Below are 23,231 nucleotides of genomic sequence, written 5' to 3' on the forward strand. Positions count from 1 at the left end.
AACAAATTTATCTCAAGCAAAATTTTTGTGAACGTACAATGTAGTTTTCTTCACTCATCTGTATGAGAGGAGACCTAAAAACTGTTTCTTGAAGGAAAACCTTAGCTCTATCTGAATTTACTAACCTCTAACTCAGGCACAAATCCTGCATTAGGCATCAGTATTATAGTGTAGTAGAAAGAGAGGCATAATTGCCAGAAACAGAATCCTGATTCTATTACTTATTTGTAGTATAACCTTGGGCAACTTATTTACCTTACCTTTTTCATCTGTGAAATACAGATAGTCACCACACCTACTTTCAGAGGGTTATTGTGAGGATTAAATTAAAAAATGCAAATAAAAGCACTTATTACCATAAGTTTTAATACTATGCAATATTATTATTGAAGAATATCAACTCATATAGCCTCTGCTCAGCTGACTATCAAAGCGTACAGATATGCCTTAATGAACAACACAGGTTCTTGCCAAAGAATATACTCTAAAGTTTCTATTGTCTAATTCCCATTAAAAACATGGTTAAAAAAATGAAGAAAAAAATAAAACAATGGTTAAGAAAAATATGTGTATACACACACATAGTCATTCATTCATTAAGAATTGAGAGATATGGTGTTATTTTTTTAGAATAGAAAATAGCCCATTTATTTTTTAATCCAAATTTTATCCTTGAGTCAATTCAAACCATCAAAAACCACATATGTGTACCATACTACTGATTTTATAGAACTGTCCATTCAAATAAACTGGGCTTTGGAACCGTGTCCCAAATGTTACTGAAAATCCTGCTAGATCACGTTACCACCTTTAGAATCCAAAAGAAGAGAAAATTCCCATCTTCAGTTTTCACCACCAGGAAAAACCTCTCCTTTAGAGTAACTGGCTTTCTTTTACATGTGGATACTGTGACTCTCGTAACTGATTCTCTTTGCTTTGATTCTAATAAAATGGGAGTCACAGTTTCTGCCCTAACTCTATACACAAAAAAGCAGGTCTGAATTAATCCTTTTTCTTGTTTCATATTATACTTATTCTTATTTTCTTTCTGCCTGGATCTACTTTTAAAAATTTTTATTTTATTTATTTATTTATTTATTTATTTATTTATTTGAGAGAGAGAGAGCATGAGTTGGCAGGGAAGGGGGTGGTAAAGGCAGAGGAAGGGGGAGAGGGACAAACAGACTCCTAGGCCGAGTGGAGCCTGATGCGAGGCTCGATCCCAGGACCCTGAGATCATGACCTGAGCCAAAGTCAGGCACTTAACCAACTGAGCCACCCAGGTGCTCCTGGATCTACTTATGTTTATCTTGTTGTATTATACTTATTTGTGAGGCAAAATGAAGCAAAGTAAATATAAATGCAAATAAGAGTTTCTTTTTTTAACGTATCCATTTTTTATCTAGTAGGACAAAAAATTATCACAAATAAAACCATGCTACATCAAATTACAGAGAATTGGGAGAGGTAACATTTTTTACAAAAATTCAAAATAATTCCCTAGTAAAATTAAGACTAATTTTTAAAAGGTTAAAAGGAATCAAGAGGGATTTGCAAAGGATCAAGAATAGTCAAAGCAATCAAGAACAGCAGAGCTACAGGACTTGAACTTCTAAATATCAAGATTTACTACAAAACTTACCAAACATCATAGTAGTTAAGCCAGTGTGATATTAATCATAAGGGCCAAAAAAAAAAAAAAAACCAATGAAATGGAGTAGCCAGAAACAGACTTACAGATATATTAGTCACCTGATTTATGATAAAAGTAACACTGTAATTCAATAGGGAAAGAACAGTCTTTTTTTTAAATAATTTTTATTGTTATGTTAATCACCATACATTACATCATTAGTTTTTGATGTAGTGTTCCATGATTCATTGTTTGTGCATAACACTCAGTGCTCCACGCAGAATGTGCCCTCTTTAATACCCATCACCAGGCTAACCCATCCCCCCACCCCCTCCCCTCTAGAACCCTCAGTTTGTTTTTCAGAGTCTTTCGTCTCTAATGGTTCGTCTCCCCCTCCGACTTACTCCCCTTCATTCTTCCCCTATCTTCTGGGAAAGAACAGTCTTTAAATTAAATGAGGCTAAGTCAATGGACAGAAACTGGGGTGGAAGGTGGGGAAAGAACCATGACCTACTAGTTCACACCATGTGCAAAAATCAGTTCCATGGATCCATATATTTAAGTGAAAAAGGTAAAACATAAAGCATTTGGAAGAAAACATAAGAGAATACCTTCATAACCTTGGAGTATACAAAGGTTTCTTAAACAAGAGGCACAAAAGCACTAATCATAAGACAGTTAAAAAAATAAATTGGACTTCATTAAAAGTAAGAACTTCTATCTGCCAACAGATGAATGGATAAAGAAAATGTAGCACACAACAGACTGCCCCTCCGGACTTGCCAGCTGCGAGAGCAGAAAGCCTGGGCGGGCATTGCCAAGGGTCCCAGATAAGCCCCGGTGCTCACACACCGACCCCGAACCTGCCGGGAGAGATCTAAGTTGCACTAAGGTGAATGCAGTGAACAGACTGAGCAACTGTCTGGACGCGAGCTTCCGACTGTCAAGCGAAGAGGCAGCTTCCTCCTGCAACAGCCAAGCGGACCCCACCCTGGGAGCCAGGGCCCAGGTCCATCTGCTGACCGGGCTCTGGCAGAACTGGCTGGCAGGTCGACTGGGTCAAAACAAATAGACACAGCTCTCCAGGCTGGTAAGTGTTTTAAGCAAGTGAGCCCACTCAGCTGAAGAGAGAAGCAACCAGCTACCTTCAGTGTCAGCAGTATTTCTGCAGGAAAACAGAGAAAATCATGAAGTACCTCTGAATTTGCTGTAACACCGTCATAATGCTCATCACGAAATGATCAGAATATGTGGCCATTTTAAGTACTGCCAATCCCGAAGGTCGCGTCTGGCTGAATTATACTTGATTTTGATGCAGACAGGCGGAAGGCACTGTTCCTAACTGGACACATCATTTCCAAAGGCCGGCAGACCCTACATAGCACTTTGAAGACCAAGGGACTGTGGTGGATTACCAATCCCTCCTTCGGAATGACTGCAGCTCTCTTCCCAGAGACCTCCCAGACCAGTTCAACCTCTCCCACCTCCTCAAACGAGATTACTGATACCTCGTTGCCGAGCTGCCTTTGCTTTTGGACAACATCGTTCAGAGGTGGCCACCATTTCCTTACCCCTTCCTCAAAATCATCGAGTACAAAGCCACTTTCAACGGAATGTCCGTCTTGACTCTCCCTTGTGGAGAGACTTCTCAGGTTCCACAGGATATTTCCCGGGCTTCAGCAAGCTGAATAAGCAGGGTTTTGGCTCCAGGGGAATTCGTGCTAGTTTCTGGCTGCTATGAACTGACAGTTTGAAGGAGTGAACACGGAGGGCTGGAGTGAGCAAGACTCACGTGCAGGTGTTTGCTTGGTTGGTGCAGGTGTGTGTCAGTGCTTTTCTTTGGCTACTGACTATGTTTCCCCCCAAGATATTTTATCCATGTAGCAAATATTGAGTATCTACTCTGTGCCAGGTGCTGGGGATATCACCATAACAGTATATTTCTGATCACTGCCATCAAAACATTGAGTGGGCCAGGTAGACAATGAAATAACAGCAGGGTCCGAGTTACGCGAGAGGAAGTACTGGTTACTGTGGGAACGAGTAACAACTGCTTCTGGGATTTAGATATTTAGAAACAGTTAGCACATCAGGGCCACTAGAGACTATCTAGTTTAAGTCAGATCAGAGAGGAAGTTTCACTTACTCCCTTCAAACGAGAGATCTGGGCGAACTGCCCCAGATCCTTAAGTGTCGCCGTCACAGGTGGGCTACGCCCCCGGCCCGCTGCGCGGCTCTCCCGAGCTCAACATGTCAGCGCACGAGGATCGCTCTGATTACAGCTCCTCGGAGAGAAGAACAGTGAATGTCCTTCATCTATAATATAAAGCTAGTTTGTGTCACCTACATGATTTTGTATAGAAATTCCCCATGGCTCTGACTGAAACAGGAAAAAAATCCTTCAATTTTTCCAGTTAGTCTGGAAAGACAAATTGAGAAGTATTCCTATCCTTAGGCACTTGAAGGCAGTAGTATTCTCTAACACGAATGGACACCAACAAGCAGCTCTCAGGCAGGATCAGTGTTAGTGAGGGGCGCCTGGGTGGCTCAGTCATTAAGCATCTGCCTTCGGCTCAGGGTCATGATCCCAGGGTCCTGGGATCCAGCCCCGAATCGGGCTCCCTGTTCAGCGGGAAGCCTGCTTCTCCCTCTCCCTCTCCCCCTGCTTGTGTTCCCTCTCTCGCTGTGTCTCTCTCTGTCAAATAAATAAATAAAATCTTTAAAAAAAAAAAAAAAGAAAATGTAGCACACAACAGAATATTATTCAGCCTTAAAAAGAAGGCAATTCTGCCATTTGTGACAACATGGATGAACCTAGAGGATATTATGCTAAGTGAGACAAGCCAGACACAGAAAGACATATACTGCAAGATCTCACTTATATGTAGAATCTAGAAGAGTCAAACTCATAGTTAACAGAGAGTAAAGGGGTGGTTTCCAGGGGCTGGGAGGTAGGGGCAATGGGGAGATGTTAGTCAAAAGGTATAAACTTTCAGTCATAAGATGAATAAGTTCTGGAGATCTAATGTAAATACAGCATGGTAACTACAGTTGAAAACATATACTTGAAATTTGCTGAGAGAGTAGATCTTAAGCGTTCTCACCACACTCACACACAAAGATAACTATGTAAGGTGATGAATATATTAATGAGCTTGATTGTGGCATATCAAACCATCATTTATACCTTAAATATATACAACTTATATTTGTCAATCATACCTCAATAAAGCTGGGGGGAGGGGGAAGGAAGAACTTTCGTTCATCAAAAGTTACCATTAAAAGAATGAAAAGGCAAAGCCACAGAGTCAGAAAAGATATTTGCATTTCATATATCTGACAAGAGCTTCATATCCAAAACATATACAGAACTCATAAATGAGTAAGAAAAAGGCAGACAATCCCAATAGGAAAAACAAGCATATCACTTACCCAAATGGAAACCTAACATATGAAAGGCGTTCAACATTGTTAGTCAATTAAAACCCACAATTAAATACCACACACACACACACACACACACACACACACACACACACACACACTTGCAAGTGTGGCTAGAATGAATGGCAAATAATACCAAGCACTGAAAAAGGTACGGAGCAAATGGAATATTCATACATGCTGGTGTGGATATAAACTGGTACAATATCTTGGAAAATGCTTTGGCAGTATCTTCTAAACTTGAACACATTCATGTGCCATAGACCCAGCAATTCCACCCATAAAAAATATACCATACAGAAAAGTGGATATATGTTTTCTGAAAGATGTGCTTAAGAATTTCCATGGCAGCAGGTTTTGTAAATAGTTAAAAAGTAGAAACAAAGCAAATGTTCATCAAGAGTAGAATGGATAAATTATGGTACACTGTACATGGAGTTCTATACAACAATGACAATAAACTATAATTATATCAATATCATAATGTTGGGGAAAAGGAGGCAGAAAAAGAGTACATACTCTATAATTATATTTGCATACACTTCAATAACAGGCAAAATTAATAAATTGTGTTGAAAGTTAGGATAATGGTTGCCCTTGAGGGAGTTACTTTTTGGGTTCTAGTATTATTCTGCTTCTTGATGTAGGGGCCGGTTACACAGGTGTGTTCATTTGGTGAAAATTCACCAAACTCCACACTGATTTGTGCATTTTTCTGTGTGTATATTATACAATAGTAACACCAGACAGCCCCAGGGCTCTTATCTTCGACTTTACAGAGATCATATGGGAGCCCTCAATTGCATAGCTGAGTTAATCTGAATACTCACTTGTTTAGCATGCGTTCAAGCTCAAGTAAAATTGTCCCTGCCCATACCTCTTTGCCTTCTTCTGCAGAGCTCAAAAGAAAGGCTTAAAAATACCTCCCTACCCTTGAAACTTTCACAGCCTCACCACCACTATCTGCTTCAGATCTACCAAGACCAAAGTCATCATTCCCTTCATCTCTGATCCCTGTTTATTTCCGGCACCACAAGAAACTACAGCTCCAGGCTACACTCAGCCCTCACACACTAATCTTCATAACTCTTACACACTCTCTGTTTTACCCTCATCTCCTATCCCATCCAAATTCTGGAAGGAGGTTTTTTCACTGTGCCCTTCTGAAACTGACAATCTGTTAGCAGCAAAATCCTCTATGTCCTCAACAATTCTTTGAATGTCTTTTTCCTCTCGTTCTAATATGAAACCCAGTTCTTCTCTGAAGACAGTTTTCCCTGTGATCTTCTCACAGTGACTGCTTTTCCTCACATAGCCCTGGAAGAAACCACTGAGCCTGGAGGTAAAGTAAGTGTCCTCCTTCCTCCTTATTATCATTTCAAATCATTCTTCCTCTCTCTTTTCAAACCATCCACCCAGCGTTGCTTTGAAACTCATGTAGCTGTCATCTATCAATCAAATCCCCCACCACCTCCTCTTCATTTCTAAATGAGTTTAGCTCTGGCTCACTGTCCCTCTTTCAAACTACTCCTATTTAAATTCCTGGTGATTGGGGTACCTGGGTGGCACAGTTGTTTAAGCATCCGACTCCTGGTTTGGCTGGGGTCATGATCTCAGGGGCGTGAAATCGAGCCCCGAGTCAGGCTCTGCGCTCAGCGAGGAGTCTGCTTGAGTTTCTCATTCCTTCTCCCTCTGCCTCTCCTGCTTGTGCTCTCTTTCTTTCTCTCATAAATAAATAAATGAATAAATAAATAAACAGTAATTTAAATTCTTGGTGGTTATTTTCTCACACCCTGAATTCTTAATTCCTAAAAATCTCTTCCAACCACATTGTCTTCTTCCCTGCCTCAGTTAGTCAATCCTATGATCATGACCTAGACCAGCACTTGGTCAGGGCCATTTTACACTTTAAGATATTAAACCAACCTGAAAGAACATGCAATGGCCAAAGCCGAAACAACTTGAGCAACATAACAAATAATGTAGTACTGAATTATTACCCAAAATATAAAATAAACATACATGAGTCCACATTGAAATAAATAAACAAATAAACAAACAAATAAAATTTAGAGAGCAAGAGACAAGTCTTCCTCTCAGAAGAATTCCAAATGATATATCCAGGAGGAGTTTAGTCTCTGCCTCCCTATTGAGAATGGGTTGGACCTAGTGATTTGTTTCCAAAGAATAGAGTATGGAAAGGGGAAAATAGTAACTTTATAGTGGAGAAATCTGGCAAACACTGACTTGAGCAAGATTCACCTCACCTGTGATGTCATGTGAATATCATGTACATGATACATGTATAATATCATGTATTATATGGTATCCTGGATCAGATCCTAGAAGTAAAAGGACAGCAATGAAAAAACTAGTGAGATCCTAATAAAGTCTGAAATTTAGTTAATAGCAATGTAATTAGTAATGACAAACGCACAATCCTAAAATGACATTAAGAGAAACTGAACCTGGATGTGGGATATATGGGGATACTCTTGTACTATGTTTGCAATTTTTCTATAAATCTAAAATTGTTCATAAAATTATTTTCAAAAATTATTGAGGCTCTGAAACAGCTTTTTATTTATGCAGGTTGATATCTATTGATATTTACTATATTCAAAAATAAAACAGAAATTTTTAAAACATAAGAACTTATAAGCATATATCCCATTAGTCATCATGTAGCCTCTGGAAAGCACCACTGTATACTCATTAATGGGAGTGAAAAAGACAAATTAAAGTCCTAATATTATTATGAAAATAGTTTTAAACTTGTAGACTACATGAAAGGATCTTAGGGACCCCCAAAGGTCCCCATATGATACTTTGAGGAACCTCTGCTCTAGCCCTTGTCATTACTCCTGCTGACTCTGACCTCTTCTATCTTTTCAACACATCTTTTTAGGCACTCAGACCCCAAAACCTTTTGACCATACCAGGACCAATGTCACTTCCCAATATTCTCCTTTCTCTCCTTGCCCATTTCAAATTCTTTAGTCAATTCTAATCACCATTTTGAATATACTCCCTCAACTACTTTCCCCTTGTTTTATTCCTTTGGCAAAAATACAACCCTGGTAAAATCCAACTCTTCACCTGGTGCATGTCAGCAACCATGCAGCTGAACAAAGTGGAAAAAACAACTAAAACAACACTTAAAAGTTATGACCAAGAACCTTAAGTAGACCCTAATGTTGCCTGGCAATCATGCAGTTCCCCTACAGGCTATTCACTTTCCCAGTCTCCTACTTAATTGTTTCATACACTCTACCTAATACTTAAAATTCTAAAACCTTCTTCCCATTCTTACTCTTAGCTGACAATCTCAATTCCTACCTCACTGAACAATCAGAAGACAACTTCCACAAATTCCCAAATTTCTACCTACCTAAAAGCATCTGTACCTTTACACTCCATCTTCCCTTCTGTTAACTACAAATGAATTGTCCATGATCCTATCAGAGGCCAATCCTTTGAATAAGGCATTACAACCATCCTCTCTTGCCTACCTAACAAAATCACTTTAACAAGCCTCCTCTCCCTACATTTCTCCCTCTCTACCTCATTTCCTCTTCAGCTATTTTCACATCTCTGTTCTTGTCTTACATTAAAACTCCTCAAAAGAGTTGTATGCTTGTTTCTAATTCCTACCTGCCCTTACAATTTTTTTTAGCTTTTAAAACAATCAACTTTGAGGCATAATTTATATACAATAAAATGTATACATTTTAAGTGTTCAGTTCTATGTAGCCATCCTTTCCAGTCAACCCTCCAACCCCTTATTCCAGGCAACTACTGGTTTGATTTCTATCACTATAGATTACTTCGGTGTGCACAAGAGCTTCATACAAATGGAATAATATACTATGAACATGTGTTTCTGGCTTCATCTTCTCAGCACGTTTTTGAGATTTATTCATGCTGTTGAGTGTATCAATAGCTTGTTCTTTCTTATTGCTAACTTGTATGAACATACCACAAAATTTTACCTATTTACTTATTGATGGACATACGGATTACTTCCAGTTTGGGGTTATTATGAATCAAGCTGCTATAAACATTCATGTAGCAGACTGTATTCTCTGAAGATAACCACAACATAATCTCCTTACAAGAAAACTTGGACACACCTTTCATCAAGAAGTGGAATCAATGTAACCTCCCTTTTAATGTAAGTAAGCTTGGTACTATGGCTAGGTCATACCAGGTGATACAATTTGCACCTGATTCTCTGGGGACCATTTCTTGAAACCTATCCACTGTATCATGAAAATGCCCAAGGATTAACACGAAAAGCCACATGTAGGTGTTCTCCACTGACAATCTTACTGAGTCCCAGCTAACAGTCAGCATCAACCAGCAGACTTAAGAGTGAGCAAGTCTTCAGATAATTCCAGCCCCCAGTCATCCCTAGCCTTTGGGCCCTCTCAGGGCCACAGACATTGAGGCCACAGACATTGTGGCCTCAGACATTGAGGAAGGCCACAGACATTGAGGAAAAGAGACAAGTCATCTTCATCTGTCTTTTCTCAAATTCTTAACTATAGAATCCATGAGCATGATAAAATGGCGTTATTTATGTTACTAAATTTGCAATAGTTATATAGCAATAGTAACCGGAACAATTTGTGTACAAATCTTGTGGGCACATTTTTATTTATGGTAAAACACCTATGAGTAGAACTGCTAGGTCATATAATAACAATGTTTTATCTTTATATACGTATACACAACACCAACAGCCAACTGTACCAAACTAAAAATTGGCTCTACCATTTTATACTTTCAGCAACAATCTATAAGATTTTCAATACCTCTAACCTTCCTCAATATTTGGTTTTATTTATTTTTTTTAAAGATTTTATTTATTTATTTGAGAGAGAATGAGAGAGAGCACGAGAGGGAAGAGGGTCAGAGGGAGAAGCAGACTCCCTGCTGAGCAGGGAGCCCGATGCGGGACTCGATCCTGGGACTCGATCCCGGGACTCCAGGATCATGACCTGAGCCGAAGGCAGTCGCTTAACCAACTGAGCCACCCAGGCGCCCTCAATATTTGGTTTTAAAATTTTAACCGTTCTAGTGAGTATGCAGTAGTATTTCATGGTTTCAGTATACAGTTCTAGGATGACTAATGTTGAATATCTTTTCATGTACCTATTGGCCATTCATTTATCTTCTTTTGTGAAGTGTTTTTACAGGTTGTTGGCCCTTTGTTAATCGGGTTATAATGTCTTATTGAGTTTTAAGTGTTCTTAATAGATAATGAATTCATATTTATTTTGCAAATATTTTCTCCTGGTTTGTGACTTGCCTTTTAATTTTCTTTTTTTTAAAAAGATTTTATTTATTTGACAGCGAGAGAGACAGTGAGAGAGGGAACACAAGCAGGGGGAGTGGGAGAGGGAGAAGCAGGCCTCCCACTGAGCATGGAGCTTGATTCAGGGCTCGATCCCAGGACCCTGGGATCATGACCTGAGCCAAAGGCAGACGCTTAACAACTGAGCCACTCAGGCGCTGCTAATTTTCTGAATGGTATTTTTTAAATAGCAGAAGGTTTTAATTATAACAAAGTCCAATTTGTCATTTTTTTCTTTCATGGTTAGTATTTTCTGTGTCCTATCTAAAACATCATTCCTACTCAAAGAATTCATTTTCTTTAATAGATGTAGAGCTATTTAAAATTTTCTATTTCTTTTTGTGTAAGTTTTGGTGAGTTGGGGACAAACACTTTGTATGTGTTGCTAGAATTCAGTGCAGGAGAAAAATGTGTATCATCCTATGCGACCACCAGGAGGGAGGACTTTGAAAAGCTTATGCCTGGTTTCCTTCTGACTCTAATATCTAGCTGATACATCTTTTCCCCTTTACTGACAGCTTTATATAGTTTCACTGTAATAGAGCACAGCAGGTATAACTGCTTCTGAGTCCTGTGAGTTCCAGTGAATCATCTAACATGTGGGTGCCATGGAACATCTGAAATAGGTTCCTATCAACATTTCTCTTTATTTTTGGTTTTCAGCAGTTTAGCTATGATAAGACTATGTGTGTTTTTCTTTTTTTTTAAGATTTTATTTATTTATATGTGAGAGAGATAGCAAGAGTGAGAGAGAGCACAAGCAGGGGGAGAAGCAGAGGGAGAAGCAGACTCCCCATTGAGCCCAACTGGGGACTTGATCCCAGGACCCTGGGATCATGACCTGAGCTGCAGGTGGACACTTAACTGACTGAGCCACCCAGACGCCCCCTTATGTGTGTTTTTCTTTAAATTTATCCTGCTTGGGGCTAGCTGAGTTCCTTAGATCAGTAAATTGATGTTTTTCATCAAATTTGAGAAAATCCCATCCATTATATCTTCAAATATGCTTCCTATCATTGTCACTCTCCTCTTCTTGGGCTCCAATTACACATATGTAAGACTGATATTTGTCCACTGATCCTAGAGGCTCTGTTCATTTTCCTTCAATGTTTTTTTTCTGTGTTTCTTAGATTGGATAATTTCTACCGATGTGTACTCTTTATTCTGCTATCTCCAATCCGCTGTTAAGTTCATACAGGAAATTTTTTCTTTTCCTTTTTTCTTTCTTTTCTTTCTTTCTTTCTTTCTTTCTTTCTTTCTTTCTTTCTTTCTTTCTCTTTTTTAAAGAAAGGCAGACTGCCACATGCAGCACCTCATTTGGATGTGTCTGGAGTCTTGGAAACTTGACTACCCTATGTTCTCCTACAAATGGACCTTGAGAGCTTATTTGGAGGTTCTAGCAGGGGAGCGTAGCTACTCGTATACCCTTGACAGAAGAATGGTCTTCCACTATCGGCGAAGGTCGTCCTCTTCGACAGAGCACATGGCTTTGTGAGGGATGCACATGGAGCAGTGAGGGAGAAAGAGGACACTGCCTAGCCCGCCAGATCAGCCAAATCAAGCCTAGTAATCAATAGGGTGACAGATGTCACAACCAGAGCACCCTCACATTCATACAAGGAATTTTTCATGTATTTATGTACCCCTCAGACCTAGATTTCCATTTTGTTTTCTTTTTCACTTTCCATTTTTTTCTGACATTCCCTATCTATTAATTCATTAAGGTCTTATTTTCCTTTAACTCTTTAAACATTATTTTAATTTTTGAGCATATTTATAATAGCTGCTTTAAAACCTTTCTCTGCTAAGTCCAATTCATGAACCATCTTGGAGTTGATATCTATTGACTGTTCATTTTTCCCGAGTTTCATTTTCCTTCTCCTTTGCATGACTATGAACTTTGATTATAAACTGGACATTATGGATGATACATTATAGAGATTCTGGTTTCTGTTATAATCCTCTAAAGAGTGTTGCCTTTTGTTCTAGTAATCAATTCAATTACTGGCTGATCACTCGGAATTAGTGTACGCTGACATAGACATGGGGGTCAGTAAAAGTTTCCCTAAGTAACTGACAACTTCAGCTGAGATTTAACTAAGTATGAGTTAACTAGGATGAGAAGGTGTGGTGTGGTGTGTAGTGTGCTAGGCAAACTGAATCTTGTAGGAAAAGGCCCTAGAGAATGAATCACTGGGCTTGTTCAAAAAAAAGAAAGAAATACATGTGGCTAGAGTACAGAGAGTGAGGGGACACCCAAATGTCCCAGATAAGGGCTACTTCCTTATTCCGGAACGAGAGACATGTAGACAAAGCGACAACTAATCAACAATCACCTACAGGTAACATAGGCAAGAAATAAACCGTTGCTGGAGAGATTTAATGGGCAGTCTCTTTTTGTTACATAGGGAAATAAGAGACCAAGCAGAGATTGTACTGTTTTTGTTTTGTTTTGTTTTTTTAAAGATTTATTTGAGAGAGAGAGAGAACAAGCACAAGCAGGGGTTGCCTCAGAAGGAGAGGGAAAAGCAGGCTCCCCCTGAACAGGGAACCCAATGTGGGGCTGGATCCCAGGACCCTGGGATCATGACCTGAGCCGAAGGCACATGCTTAACCGACTGAGCCAACCAGGTGCCCCTGTACTGTGTTTTAAGAGCAGGAATTAAATCTGGTTTTGCCCACATTCTATTCTCAGCACCTAATCCAGTACCTATCAGATAGGAGATATTCCAGAAAGATCTCTTAAGTTAATAAATGGCCCCTATTTACATACACTGCAAACTCTTTTTAAAAACAAATCTATCGTATTTTATACATATTTTATAGCTAATGTCAATATAATAAAGCTGACACATATTAGTTAAGCAAGTTTAACAAGTTTTCAAAATTGCTCAGATTTCTTAACTCCAACCTGAACCAAAAATTTGAAAGCTTATTCCAAAATGCATAATTATAGATTTTTACTTTATTCTCTACAAAGAAGTGGCAAGTGTTAAAGAAGAGAATCAGTAATTTTAAAAAAAAGTCAATAACCACTAATGAAAAGTAATTAAGCTGGGTTCTTTTTATTTATTTTTAAAGATTTTATTTATTTGAGAGAGAGAGAGAGCAAGCACAAGCAGGGGGAGGGGCAGAGGGAGAGGGAGAAGCAGGCTCCTCGCTGAGCAGGGAGCCTGATGCTGGACTTGATACCAGGACCCTGGGATCATGACCTGAGCCAAAGGCAGACACTTAACCGACTGAGCCACCCAGGTGCCCAGCTGAGTTCTTTTTTAAAGATTTATTTATTTATTTATTTGAGAGAGAGAGCACATCTGGGGCCGGGGGAAGGGGCAAAGAGAGAGACAGAGTTAAGCAGATTGCGCTGAGTGCAGAGCCCCTCATGGGGCTCAATCTCATGACCCTGAGACCACGACTTGAGCCAAAACTAAGAGTCCCCCACTCAACTGACTGTGCCACCCAGGCACCCCAAGCTAGGTTCAAATTAAATCCTAATCGTATCTGCCTTACCTGCTATTCTTATCTATTTACCCTCCTTTCAATATAGAAGATATTGATAAAATATCCTTCAAATTCCACTCTACCATATCATACCTACCTCTTCAACATCCACAAAAGGGTATCATCCAGGTGATATCTGAATTAATACAAAGAAAACTGACTTTGATCTCACCAAAATGAGAGGTGAATACAATAAAAACTAGGGACTCAAGAAAGGATTACACTAAAACTTAGAGATCTTCAAATTAGGGTAATAATCTCTACCTCTTTCTTTTTTTTAAGGATTTTATTTTTATTTATTTGTCAGAGAGAGAGGGAGCACAAGAGGTGAGCAAGGAGCCTGATGCAGGACTCGATCCCAGGACTGTGGGATCATGACCTGAGCTGAAGGCACACGCTTAACCGACTGAGCCACCCAGGCATCCCAATAATTTCTACCTCTTTCTTTCAATTCCTCTGTTGCTGTCATATTCTAAACCAAATTATTTAGAAGAAAATACTTTCTATAGCTAATACTTGCACACAACCACGAAGACTATTTTTCTATGAGCTTATAATGGCTTGTTCCCTTAGAAGGTCAGGGAATTAGGATAATTTTTAAAACTTCTTATTTTGAAATACTCATAGATTTATAGGAAATTGCAAAATAGTACAGAAATAATGTCACCAAAAATGGAGGAGTAGAGAATTTCAGAGCTCTATCTCTCCATAAAAACAACTAATACACTGCCAAAAACTGTCAAATCAACTCTTGTAGAACTCTCTAATCTAGTCAAAAACCTGTAAGACTGGGGAAAGATTGGTGAAGAAGGAAGCTGCTGCACTGTGGTAAGCAAGCACTGGGACATTTTAAATTGCTCATCTTCAATCCCAAACTTCTCAGATCAGCAGTGGCAATGAAGACAGAGAAGCCTGAATTCTTGGTACAGGTTGCTAGTGACACAGAAAGCAATAGAGATCTTATTCTCAAAGAACTATAACAGCTTCAACCTGTCTGGTGGCTCCTTAAAAGACTGGTGCAAAGGGTTGCCTTTGTTTTGCCCAATATACGGTGATATGTCCTGGGCTAGGGCAGCTTCCTAGGTGGCATATGATGGAAGCATTTAAAGGCAAAAGCGTTGGGCCACAGCAGCCTGGAACTAGGGATAACAGTCAGGACAAGCAACAGCCAGACTGAAAAGCCTGGGAAGGGGGGGCACCTGATAGTGTGTGCTCTCTCTCTGTCTCTCTCTCAAATAAATAAATAAAATCTTAAAAAAAAAAAAAACCCTGGGAAGGAAGCTGTTGGGAATGGAGATATGTATATATAAAAGTATATTTATATGTATATATAAAAGTATATATATAAGTGTATTTATTTATAAAAATAAATATAAAAGCTAAAACTATAAAGTTCTTAGAAGAAAACATTGGGGTTAATTTTCATTATCTTGTTTTTTGGCAATAATTTATATATGACATTAAAAGTAAGAGCAACCAAAGAAAAGAACAGACTTCATCAAGATTTAAAATTTCTGTGCATCAAAGGGCATTAACAAAAAGTGAAAAGACAACCCCAAGAATGGGAGAAAATATTTGCAAATCATGTATCAGATAAAGATCTAGTGTCCAGGATATATAGAGAACTCTTACAACTCAACAACAACAATAAGAAAAAAAGGCAGACAACCAAATTTAAAAATGGAAAGAAAGCTGAATAGACATTTCTCTAAATAGAATATACAAATGGCCAACAAGCATAAGAAAAGATGCTCACTATCTTTAGTCTTTGGGGAAATGCAAACCAAAACCACAATGAGACACCACTTCCTACCCATGAGGACAAAAAATAACAATTTTTTGAGGTATAACTGACATATAACATTATATTCGTTTCAGGTATACAACATAATCACTCAATATTTGTATATATTGTGAAATGATCACCGCAATAAATCTAGTTAACAACCATCACCATTAGTAGATACGAAAAAAAATTTTGTATCATGAGAACTTTTAAGATCTACTCTCTTAGCAACTTTCAAATATGCCGTAACAACTTTTCTTTCAAAAAGTAAAATAACAAGTGTTGGCAAGCATGTAGAGAAATTATAACCCTTGCACACTGCCAGAGGGACAGTAAAAAGGTTTAGCCACTATGGAAAACAGTTTAGCAATTCTTAAAAATTTAAACATAGAATTACCATATGATCTAGCAATTCCACTCCCAGGAATATACCCCAAAGAATTGAAAGTAGATGTTCAGGGGTGTCTGGGTGGCTCAGTCAGTTGAGCAGCCAACTCTTGGTTTCAGCTCAGATCGTGATCTTTGAGTCCTGGGACAGGGCTGTCAGGCTCCACAATGAGCAGAGAATCTGCTTGGGGATTTCTCTCCCTCTCCCTCTGCCCCTTCCCCCACTCACTGTCTCTCTCTAAATCAATCAATCAGTCAATCAATCAATCTTCAAAGAAAAGAAAGTAGATATTCAAACATTAACTTGCACACAAATGTTCATAGCAGCACCATTCACAATAAACAAAAGGTGTTAACCCACATAACCATCAACTGATAAATTGATAAACAAAATGTGTAGTATCTATACAATGGAATATTATTCAGTCATAAAAAGAAATGAAAGACTGATACATGAGCAACATGAATATATCTCAAAAAACTATGCTAAATAGAAGAATTCAAACCCCAAAATCACATATTATATGATTCCATTCATATGAAAAATTCAGAATAAGTAAATCCATAAAGATAGAAAGCAGATTAGTAGTTGTCAGGGTCTATGGTGAAGGGGGTGGGGGTGCAGAGAGGCTTAATGGGCATGGGATTTCCTTTTGGGATGATAAAAATGTTTTGATATTAGATAGAGGAAATGGTTGCACAACACTGTAAATATACTAAATGTCTCTGAATTGTACAATGTAAAATGGTTAATTTTATGTGAATTTTATCCCATTAAAAAAATAGTACAGAGAGGTCCATGTACTCTTTATTCAGTTTCCTCAATGGTTACATTTTAGGTAAGTATGATACAATATCAAAACCAGGAAATTGACACTGGTACAAAGAGAGTGTTTCATTCTATACCATTTTATCACGTGTAGATTGTTGTAACCTCTGGCACAATCAAGATACACAACTACTCCATCACCACAAAGATCTACCTAGTGCTACCCCCTTATAGTCACACTTACCTTCTTCACCTCCAGCATCCCTGATTTCTGGCAAACCCTAATCTGTTCTCCATCTCTACAATTTTGTCTTTCTGAGACTGTTATATAAATACAATCATATACTATATGAACTTTTGAGATGGTCTTGTTTCAATCAGCATAGTGTCCTCAAGTTCCATCCAAGTTTTAGACGTATCAATACTTCGTTCCTTTTTATTGGAAACTAGTATTCTATGGTATGAATATACCACAGTTTATTTAACCATTTACCTACTGAAGGAAATTTGGGTTGTTTCCAGTTCTTTTTTACTATTACTGCTGCCATGAATATTATTATACAGGTTTTTGTGCAAATAAAAGTTTTCATTTCTCTGACATAAATGTCCAAGAGTGCAATTATTGGTTCATGTGATAGTTGCATATTTAGTTTTTTGAGATACTGCCAACTATTTTCCAGATATACTCTCTTCCAGACTATACCATTTTGCATTCTCACCAATGATGTACAAATAATTCAGTTTCTCCACATCTTTGCCAGCATGTGGTAGCCACTACTTTTCATTTTACCTGTTCGAATGGGTATGTGGTTGTACCTCACTACAGTCCTAATTTGCACTTTTCTAATGACTAGTTGATGTTCAATGTCTGCATAATGTTTTAACTGCAAGATCATACTTAAGACCTTCATTTCCAAATCTGTAGAAAGATATTAGGCATTGTGTAGGGCAGATCAAAAATGAAAATTAGTACATACATTTCTAATTTTTAAAGTTAAATTTATGTTATCAAATATAGAATAATGTAGCCTATTATCTGCCATAAGTGTAATTTGAAAGCCCCTTCCAAAAATGGGATTAAGAGCACTTCAAAGATATTCATGTCTTCTGATAACATTCTATATCATTCTCATTTAAAAATATATATAAGAACACATAAAGCTTCGATTTCAATACTTTCAAATATTTGATTACACAAGGGTTTCTCAGGAGGGTACATTATTGCCAAAAGGGCACATTATTGCCAAAGGAGCACATTATTTTCCATTATTCTTTACTCTCTGCATCAAACTAAGGTGACAAAGAAACAAATTTATAAAAGAGATATACTAGTTCTTCTCCACTTGTTGCTGTAATTTAAAAAAGGAAAATCATTATAGTACTGATTTACAAACATGAATGAAAATTCTAATCATGTTGACTTGTCATTAGTTGGCTTTTTCTTTAAGAACAGCAACGTACTTAAGCATTTTAGTTGTCTTTATGGCGAGTCAAAAATTTTCAGTACAATGTACAAATATTTTAATTAAATTTATAATTTCTTAGAAATATTAAACTATGCCCATCAGGCTCCCTGCTCAGCAGGGAGTCTGCTTCTCCCTCTGACCCTCTTCCCTCTCGTGCTCTCTGTCTCTCATTCTCTCTCTAATAAATAAATTAAAAAAAAATAAAAAAAAAAGAAATATTAAACTATGCCATAAAATTCTAATAAGTGAAACACTCAAATAGCATTCATATAGTTTTAGATTACCAAGTCAAGGTAGTTCAAAGCAAATCTAAATATGGTAAAACTTAACAAAAATCCTTTCAAATGACAAGTTTTTAAAATTTTATAAAGGGAAAAATATCTTAAGAAAAATATAAAAGGAATAAATATTAAAAATGTGACTTGAAACACCCAAAAAATAATCCAGTTAAGAAATGGGCAGAAGACATTCCTCCAAAGGAGACATACAAATGGCTGACAGACACATGAAAAAATGTTCAATGTCACTCATCATCAGGGAAATACAAATCAAAACCACAATGAGATACCACCTCACACCAGTCAGAATGGCTAAAAATTACAACTCAGGAAACACAGATGTTAGTGAGGATACAGAGAAAGGGGAACCCTCTTACACTACTGGTGGGAATGTAAATTGGTACAGTCACTCTGAAAAACAGTATGGAGTTTCCTTAAAAAGTTAAAAATAGAGCTACACTACAACCCAGCAATTGTATTGTTAGGTATTTTTCCAAAGGATACAAAAATATTGATTCGAAGGGGCACATGCACCCCAATGTTTATATCAGTGTCATCAACAATAGCCAAATTATGGAAAGAGCCCAAATGTCCATCCACTGATGAAAGGATAAAGAAGATGTGGTGTGTGTGTGTGTGTGTGTGTGTGTGTGTGTGTGTGTGTATAAAATGTAATATTACTCAGCCATAAAAAAGAATGAAATCTTGCCATTTGCAACAATAGGGATGGAACTAGAATATATTATGCTAAGTGAAGTCAGTCAGGGAAAGACAAATACTGTATGATTTCACTCATACGTGGAATTTAAGAAATAAAACAGATGAACATAGGGGAAGGGAAGAAAAAATAAAATAGGACAAAAACAGAGAGGGAGGCAAACCATAAGACTCTTTTTTTAAATATTTTATTTATTTATTTGAGAGAGATAGTGAGAGAGAGCACGACGGGGAAATAGGGGAGAAGCAGACTCCCCGCTGAGCAGGGAGCCTGATGCGGGGCTTGATCCCAGGACGCTGGGATCATGACCTGAGCTGAAGGCAGACGCTTAACCGACTGAGCCTCCCGGGAGCCCCCCTAAGAGACTCTTAACTATAGAGAACAAACTGAAGGGGGGACCTGGGTGGCACAGTCCGTTAAGCATCTGACTGTTGGTTTTGGCTCAGGTCCTGATCTCAGGGTCATGAGATGGAGCCCTGCATCAGGCTCCATGCTCAGCACAGAGTCTGCTTGAGATTCTCTCTCCCTCTCCTTCTGCCCCTCCCACTTGTGTGTGTGCTCTCTTGCTCTCGCTCTCTCTCTCTCAAAGAAATAAAAAAATATTTTAAAAAAAAGAGAATAAACAGGGTTGCTGAGGAAGGTAGGTGGGGGGATGGGCTAAATGGGTGATGGGCATTACGGAGGGCACTTGTGATGAGCACTGGGTGTTACATGTAAGTGATGAATCACTAAATTCTACTCCTGAAACCAGTACTATCCTATACGTTAACTAACTTGAATTGAAATAAAATCTTGGAAGAAAAAACAAAAATTAAAAAAGAAAAAAAGAAAAAATTTTTAAATGTGACTGGAAATATCAATGCATTAAATGGGAAACAGAACAATGAAATTTTATAAAGTATAGGATAAGCATTTAAAGAGATAGAAGGTGAAAAACTGTTTTCCAGTTGATAGAAGCTTTTCTTTGTCCTTACCACACATTGTAATGTTATTTAAAAAAATGTTCTCTCTGTTAGCCCTGGACTCCAAGATGAGTAACAATTATGACTAAAGGTACCACTAAAGACTAGGTAGAGCAAGAAGCAAAGTGATCAGGGCGCCTGGGTGGCTCAGTCGTTGGGCGTCTGCCTTCGGCTCAGGTCATGATCCCAGGGTCCTGGGATCGAGCTCTGCATCGGGCTCCCTGCTCGGCGGGAAGCCTGCTTCTCCCTCTCCCATTCCCCCTGCTTGTGTTCCCTCTCTCGCTGTGTCTCTGTCAAATAAATAAATAAAATCTTAAAAAAAAAAGCAAAGTGATCACAAAATAGAAACTATGATTTAAAAAACTGTTTCGCTCTACCAATACTCAGCAAGAGGCTCTCTGTAGTTGCTAACCCACCCCCACATTTCATATCTAATATGTAACCTATTAACCTTTATGGCAGTCTTGATTATGTAACTTTGCAGCTTTATAAACCTAATTAAGTGTCTCGAGTAATATTCAAAATATACTCTCATATTTAAAACATCTTTATTCTTCTCAAAGGCAAAAGGAACAAAACTAACATAGGTGTTTTCTGCTGTGTAACTAACTTCCTATCTTTCTCAAATACATCTTGGAACAGAATACTGAAAATTATATTAGAAAGCTTGCTAGGATTCTATGTAGTATTTCACAAGCAGACAGTCTGTGTGAAATTAATTTTTTATATTTTCAGTATCTAATACCTTTCTAAATCTAGTGTCTTATTCTTCAGTCCCCCCATTATATTCTTATTTTAACCCGAGCAACAATTCCCAAATTCCTCAAGAAGTTTTCCAGAAAGCATACACAAAAGTGTTATCATCAGAGACATACAACTTATTATAATTGCTTCATTATTATCCAATTAGGGAAGAACATAAAAACAAAAAAATGTACAAAAAGACAACAAATAACAAGTGTCGGCAGAAAGTGGAGAAAAGGGAGCACTGGTGCACTGTTAGTAGGATTATAAATTGGTGCAGCCACTATGGAAAACAGTATGGAAATTCCTCAAAAACCTAAAGACAGAAATAACATACAACCCAATAATTCTACTTCTGGGCATTTATCCAAACAAAATGAAAACACTAATTTGAAAAGATATATGCACCACTATGTTTATTGCAGCATTATTTACAATAGCCAAAATATGGAAGCAACACAAGCATCCATCAAGAGATGAATGGATAAAGATGTGGTGTACATAAATACAATGGAATATAACTCAGGAATGAAAAGAATGAAATCTTGCTATTTGTGATAACATAGATGGACCTAAAGGGTATTATGCTAAGTGAAATAAATCAGACAGAGAAAGACAAATATCATATAATTTCATTTATATGTGGAATTAAAAAACAAAACAAACAAAACAAAATTTAAAAAGAAACAGACAGATAAATAAGAGAACAAATTAGTGGTTGCCAGAGGGGAGCGGGTGGAGGGGAGCAGGTGAAATAGGTGAGGGGATTAAGAGATATAAACTTCCAGTTATAAAATAAAGAAGTCATGGGGATGAAAAGTATAGCACAGGGAATACAGTCAATAATATTGTAATAACTTGGGGCGCCTGGGGTGGCTCAGTCGTTAGGCGTCTGCCTTCCGCTCAGGTCATGATCCTGGGTCCTGGGATCGAGCCCCGCATCAGGCTCCCTGCTCAGCGGGAAGCCTGCTTCTCCCTCTCCCACCCCTGCTTGTGTTCCCTCTCTCGCTGTGTCTCTGTCAAATAAATAAATAAAAATCTTTAAAAAAATATTGTAATAACTTTGTAGGATGACAAAGGATAATTATACTTATGGTGAGCATTGTGTAATGTATATAATTGTTGAATCACTATGACGTTGCATATCTAAAACTAATAATCATTATATGTTAACTATACTCTAATTAAAAAAGAAAAAGAAAAAGAAAAAACATATTTACAATGTTCACTGTAAAACTCTAAAAATTTCCTTACTATTATTTTACATCATCCCCTTCATCATGAAGTGTTAACTATAAATTACTACCAAATCATCTATAACCATTTCTTTTTTATATCATTATGAAAATCAAGTTTCTATAAATCTGTAGAACAACCAAATTTCTATCAATGGATTGTGGCATATCATGAAGTTTTAAACTTTTGTCTTATGAAATGGAGTCACAGCAGTAAATTAAGTAGTATCAGGATACTTAGCTGTATTTCAGGAAAACAGAGCAGAAGGAAAAGCTTAGATTATGTTACAGAATAAAATTAATTTAATTTTTGGGATTTTACTGCTTAGAAACTGACCAGTCAACTGGAATATCCTATGAAACAATAGGGTATCTGTGCTGTTGCTTAAAAAGAAGTGTTGCTCATTGCCTCACTACCTCAAGTGAATAAATCTTCCCCTCAAGGCACAGGGAGAAGAAATCTAATTTATAGGACCAGGTGTGGGAAGTCGTTCCAAAGACCTATAACTTAGGCTTATGTTCCCCATAAATCACAAAACAGGCGTCTGGTTACCAAAAATAGAGCAAAGATTTTTACTATGGGAAATGTTTTTTGACTAAAGCATCTTTTGTCTACTCCAAAAACAAATAAAATCGTATTGGGATCTCAATGTGCTATGGGAACCAGGCCATGGTGTTTCTGTTGGAAAAACTATGACAATTAGAAGAAATATAGCAATCCCTCTTCTCATTTCCTATTTCCATCTTCCTATTCTCAAATCCTCCAGGACTTCAAGAGAATATTTTATCTAGGGAAAGGATATTTGATTGAATTGAAATAATAGAAGTTAGAAAAAAACTATTTGTCAACAACCAATTTGGTATCTGGACTGACCCTGTGAGTTGCTTTGACTAAAAGAATGCAATAAACAAAATACTGTAAAACTTTGAGGATAGGCCTTAAGAAACA

At 37.7% G+C, this 23,231-nt stretch overlaps 1 protein-coding gene across 3 annotated transcripts in view; it reads right to left on the bottom strand.

The window, feature by feature from the left end:
- Window positions 1-23,231, bottom strand: part of HYCC1 (hyccin PI4KA lipid kinase complex subunit 1) — a 132,898-nt gene that overhangs the window by 84,940 nt on the left and 24,727 nt on the right. The gene's annotated exons all lie outside the window — the stretch shown is intronic.

Source organism: Callorhinus ursinus, unplaced genomic scaffold (genome assembly GCF_003265705.2).
Source record: "Callorhinus ursinus isolate GAN/ISIS: 27379988/994484 unplaced genomic scaffold, GSC_fseal_2.0 scaffold12, whole genome shotgun sequence".
Taxonomy (NCBI): Eukaryota; Metazoa; Chordata; class Mammalia; order Carnivora; family Otariidae; genus Callorhinus; species Callorhinus ursinus.